The sequence below is a fragment of the Cibotium barometz genome, chromosome 39, assembly GCF_041138505.1.
Source record: "Cibotium barometz isolate CiBa-2024 chromosome 39, ASM4113850v1, whole genome shotgun sequence".
NCBI classification, from domain to species: Eukaryota; Viridiplantae; Streptophyta; class Polypodiopsida; order Cyatheales; family Cibotiaceae; genus Cibotium; species Cibotium barometz.
Window position 1 is genome coordinate 43,473,229 of NC_141084.1, and position 5,842 is coordinate 43,479,070.

General features: G+C 43.1%; 1 pseudogene; it reads right to left on the bottom strand.

Moving 5' to 3' along the window:
• Positions 1 to 249: 249 nt before the first annotated feature.
• LOC147616126 (RNA polymerase II C-terminal domain phosphatase-like 4 pseudogene) lies at positions 250 to 1,926 on the bottom strand (annotated as a pseudogene).
• Positions 1,927 to 5,842: the final 3,916 nt, after the last annotated feature.

The following is a 5,842-nucleotide window of genomic DNA, read 5'->3' on the forward strand; positions in this document are numbered from 1 at the left end:
AAAAAAAAAGGTTGATCGGCAAAAGAGGTGATTGAATTAATACACACCCAAAAAAAAAAAAGATGAAAAGGAAGTTCTGGGGAAATGGCAGCAACATTTCACGATGCTCTACATAGCCTACAATCACGATGCACTCGCCAAAAACAGACTCTCCAACCGCCTGAACGATTGGATATGGGACAGAAGGGAAGGGCTTTGTCAAGGGTTAGTTGCAATGTGGGAAGGCTTTGAATATGCTCAGCATTCTGATCAAGACTTCATCTTCCTCAAGCTAGACTTTGGAAAAGCGTACGACTGCCTAAATGGGAATTCATAACTCAACTGCTGAGGGATATGGGTCTCAATAAGAAAGAAGCTTATTCTTGATAGATTTGCAGTAGGCACAGCAGAACATTGTTGCCCTGTAAACACATTCACACCTGCATCGTGCACGCATTCTTGCAGCAAGCCAATTGTCTCAGAGAATGTGCCAAGCATGGGAGTCACATCAACTGCATAGTCTCTCTCGGCTGCCCGCTTCCATGTAAAATAGGCAGCCCCTACCCAGCGAGGATGGACCAAGTGGCGATTATGGTGGAGAGCCCACTGGGCCTTTTCCGTCCCTGCATCATAGGCAATGACATGGGTAACAGAGTCATCCAGGGTGGTCGAGCACATGGCACCGAGGTGCTCGGCGAGGCGCCATAATGGATGTGCTTGAGGAGAAGAAGCATCCATAGGAAATACCCTACTGAAAACCAGTTTGCAACCAGCTAGAAGGCGCGACCTGAATCCGCGCAAAGTCTCCCTCACATCCTTCTCTTGAGCACCACTTTTCTGCGCCAATTCATTAGCATTAGCCTCCTCGAAGAAGGCGTGATGTACGGAGCGTAGTAGCTCAAGGGTACGTGATAACGTCCCATTTACTTTGGACTCGTCTTTCAGAGCCCCAAGTAAAGATGGGCTGTTGATGCCAAATTGCTTGCAGCTTGAGCTGAAGAAAAGGTATCTGTCCATTTGGATTAGGTTCACAGTGCGGTTCGGCCAAGCACAGTGCGAATCATCGAGTACGATGGTAGCTGATTCGGGTGCAGGGATGAGGTCAAGGTTCTTGGAGTTGTAGCAGGTACTGTCGTCGCGCGAGATGATGCGATCTCCAAAGAGAGCCCCGGAGGGATCTAAAAGACGCGCCATCGTTTCCGCGTAGGTGCGGTTGCCCATGGTGTACACATACATCTGGAACATAGTGTTGGCCTCGCGCAGAAACTCGTGCACGAAAGGGCGAAGCTTGGTGAACATGTGCAGGCTTGGAAAGGTGTGAAAGTCGCTGCAGGTGTTGCCACCATCGCCGCTTGAGACGTTGAAGAGGGATGAAATGCGGAGGGCTTCGTCGAGGGGAACCTTGGAAAAAGTGGTGGAGTTGAGGAGAGTATGGTCTAGGTCTAGTACCAAATGGAGCTTTTTCTGTACTACTGTACTGAGGACTATATTATTATTGCCATCAATTAGGCTGTCGATGCGCTCATCAGCCTCTACGCGTCGACGCCTGTCGATTTGGACGCGCTCATCAGCCTGTACACGTCGCCTGTCGATTTGGTAAGAGTGCAGCTGGGAAAGCGCCTTCTTGGCCTCGCCCTCCTCGGCCTGCTCGTTGCCGCCGCAGTGCACGCAAAGGCCTCGATTATTATAGAACGCTGGGTGAGGAGAGGGCTTGATCATCAATCCTCCTTCTTCTGATCCTTTCCTCTTCTTAATTATTGTTGCTGCTTCACCCAGCTCCTGCAGGTCCTCCTCTGTCTTTCTTCTTCCCTTATTCATATACTCTCGTCTCTCTCTCTCTCTCTCTCAGTTTCCGAGTCCTCTCTCTCCCTGGCTCTCTCTCTCTCTCTCTCTCTCTCTCTCTCTCTCTCTCAGTTTCTGTGTCCTCTCTCTCCCTGGCTCTCAATCAGCTTCTCTCTCTCTCTCTCTCTCTCGCAAATGATTTCCTGTGCTCTCTAGTAGGCGCGCAAACCATCTGCTTTCGCTTTGCGCTTTTCAAAACGCGTGGACCAATTTACGCCGTGTACGGAAACTATCATTTAAAAATTTCACGTCCAAAACATAAGGTAAGTAGTTAAACAATGACTTTTTTTTATCAATAATAATTATTATCTATATTAACCTAAGCTGTTCAAAAGCTGTCATACAACCAAGTCAGGGTTACAATTTACTACTCCTTCTCAACCTCATTCAAAATTTTACACACAAGAATTCTCATTTTTCATCTTCGATCAAAAAGCAATCCTGTTCTCAAGAAATCTGATACCCCAGAAGTATGCAAGCCTCTATCATAGCTTCCGTAGTGCAACCACGGGGGGACTGTTTTTCAAGCATTCCCCTTTCTTGGACCAAACTTTAATAGTGGGTCTGGTTCCAACCAGGTTTTCTATGAAAGCAACAAATGTATGATCAATTTATTTTTCTTTATGGTACCACCTTAGAGTTTTTGAGCCAAACTTAGGAGGCCTTTTCTTCCCTTCCCAACGTCTCACCTACATCATACAATCCAGAGTTAGGGGTTTATCTCTAGTATGTTTGAAGCTCACCAAGTACTAGGGCAGAATTCAGAACATATTCCTTTGCAAGCTCTGAATCAACAAATCAATCTCAGGGCCTCTAATTTTATTCACATTACACACAGACTAGCACATGTAAACACATTTATGCATCAAATCTGAGTCTTGCAAGCCTGTACATACTGCCCTCATAAATACAATTGCATTCCTGCTAGACCAGATTTCCAATAAGATGCAAGCTCCAATGTGTTCATTACTAACTAACCATTTACCCAAGATCCAGTCCCCCCAATATGTTTGCATACCCAAGCTCTTCTCTATTCCTTTAGACATTTTGGACTAGGTACCCCTGATTGTTGGGCATTTCCAAACGCACGTTTACCATCTTCAAGTGATGACCTACACCTGGGACAGATGCCACTAGAGATGTTTCTCCTTTGGAGTTTAGAGCTAATGCCCACATGCAAACCTTCCACAAAAAGACTTAAAACTTCTTAGGGATCTGGCAATCCTCCAGGGGAGGTTCCATCTCTTTTTCTAGCTCGACGAGGGGCTCCAATTTACATTCCAAATTTTATTGCAATACAGCACATTGGCATTTCCATTTCTCATTAATGAATATATATCTCTGGTTTTGCCATCCTTAAGTTTGACACCATTGAGCCAAGTCCAATCTTTAATCCAAACTGAGGTATCATTTAAAAATTTCACGTCCAAAACATAAGGTAGAAAAGGGAAGTAGTTAAACAATGACTTTTTTTTATCAATAATAATTATTATCTATATTGACCTAAGCTGTTCAAAAACTGTCATACAACCAAGTCAGGGTTATAATTTACTACTTCATTCAAAATTTTACACAAGAATTTCCATTTTTCATCTTCGATCAAAAAGCAGTCCTGTTCCCAAGAAATCTGATGCCCCAGAAGTATGCAAGCCTCTATCATAGCTTCCGTAGTGCAACCACGGGGGACCGTTTTTCCAGCATTCCCCTTTCTTGGACCAAACTTTAATAGTGGGTCTGGTTCCAACCGGGTTTTCAATTTATTTTTCTTTTACGGTACCACCTCAGAGTTTTTGGACCAAACTTAGGAGGCCTTTTCTTCCCTTCCCAACATCTCACCTACATCATACAATCCAGAGTTAGGGGTTTATCTCTAGTATGTTTGAAGCTCACCAAGTACGGGGGTAGAATTCGGAACATATTCTTTTGCAAACTCTGAATCAACAAATCAATCTCAGGGCCTCTAATTTTATTCACATTACACACAGACCAGCACATGTAAACACATTTATGCATCAAATCTGAGTCCTGCAAGCATGTACATACATACTGCCCTCATAAATACAATTGCATTTATGCATCAAATCTGAGTCTTGCATACTGCCCTCATAAATACAATTGCATTTATGCATCAAATCTCAGTCCTGCAAGCATGTACATACTGTCCTCATAAATACAATTGCATTTATGCATCGAATCTGAGTCTTGCAAGCATGTACATACTGCCCTCATAAATACAATTGCATTCCTGCTAGACCAAATTTCCAATAAGATGCAAGCTTTGATAATATTAAAAACCAAACCAATGTGTTCATTACTAAAACTGACCATTTACCCAAGATCCAGTCCCCCCAATATGTTTGCATACCCAAGCTCTTCTCTATCCCTTTAGACATTTTGGACTAGGTACCCCTGATTGCTGGGCATTCCCAAAACACATGTTTACCATCTTCAAGTGATGACCTACACTTGGGACAAATGCCACTAGAGATGTTTCTCCTTTGGAGTTTAGAGCTAATGCCCACATGCAAACCTTCCACAAAAAGACTTAAAACTTCTTAGGGATCTGGATCTGGCAATCCAGAGGAGGTTCCATCTCTTTTTCTAGCTGGAGGGGCTCCAATTTACATTCCAGATTATATTGCAGTACAGCACATTGGCATTCCCATTTCTCATTAATGAATACATATCTCTGGTTTTGCTATCCTTAAGTTTGACACCATTGAGCCAAGTCCAATCTTTAATCCAAACTGAGGTATCAGTAGCTGTAGAGCATAACTCCCTTTGAAGCACCTCCAAAACCTGAGCCATTAGATCTCTTTCCCTCCTAACTAGCTGATATTCCAAAGACAACTGATTCACATCTTTCCACTATTGCAGCAGTCAACCAGGTGCCCAATGCCTTGTTGTTGAGACTCTTTGCAACATATGTATCAAGTAGGCTAGAGGGGGATTAAATTTATGAGTCCACCATATACCCAAACAGAGCATAGAATTGCCTGTTACTCTGACTCCTCCATCCCAAACCATGAAACCCAAACTATTCTTCTTCCAACATTTGCATAGCATTTTGCAAAAATCTGAGCTAGTGATCTTAAGAGGGGCACATGAAAGGAGAGTATCCTTCCAGTTTAGATTCCCCCATTTACCTTTAGCCATAACATCAGCAAGCTCCACCAATTCCCTCATCATTAGTGCCCAAGTGATGTTCTGAGATAAAAATCTAGGGAGCATCAGAGTATCAGTGAGTGGGTATGTGAATAATGCTAATGCCCCCTTCCTTTTTAGGAATTTGAGAGGCCTATGATTTTCTTCTAATGGCACTTCCCAATATTCAACACAAGGCATACAAACATAACATAGTCATTCAGTACTGTGTTGCAAATATCAAACCTGCTATGAAAGGGGACTCTGATGTTTTCCCAGTTTTTCAATTTGTCCAAAAACCTATTTATAGCCCACATGTTCTTGGAAGAAGATGCTTTCATGGAGAGGCTGAGAGGCATTGTCTAGAATTTAGGGAGCGTGGACCTGGTGGAGAATTGGGATCTGGTCATAAAGAGAATCCAAAGGCTGGCTAAGGAACATGGGAGGGAAAAAGCTAGGGAAACAAGCACTCAGAATGATGCTCTTGCCTACGCAAGAGGAGCCCCGATTCAAGGATTGGCGGAAGTTCCAGGTGACATAATTACTAATCACCTTCTTAGATCTATTGAAACAAAGATTGCTGCAAATAAGGAAAGGAAGTCTAGAAGCCTCAGGGCTAGGAATAGGGTCTCTTAGCTCAAAAATGGAGATGCACTCACTTAGTATTTCTTTAAGGTGATAAGGGATGAGATGTAAGGAAAATATTTTCCAAGTGGCAGATGGTTAAGGAGAAGTACATACCAGTTGTTGGCAAGGCATATCCTCGGGGGGTCACTCATAAATATGTAAGCTTAGCACGTAAGTTCAACAGAAGGGTTTTTTAAAATCCTTTTTTTATAGAGTTTTTACATACAAAAGGGTACCATTATCAGGGGTT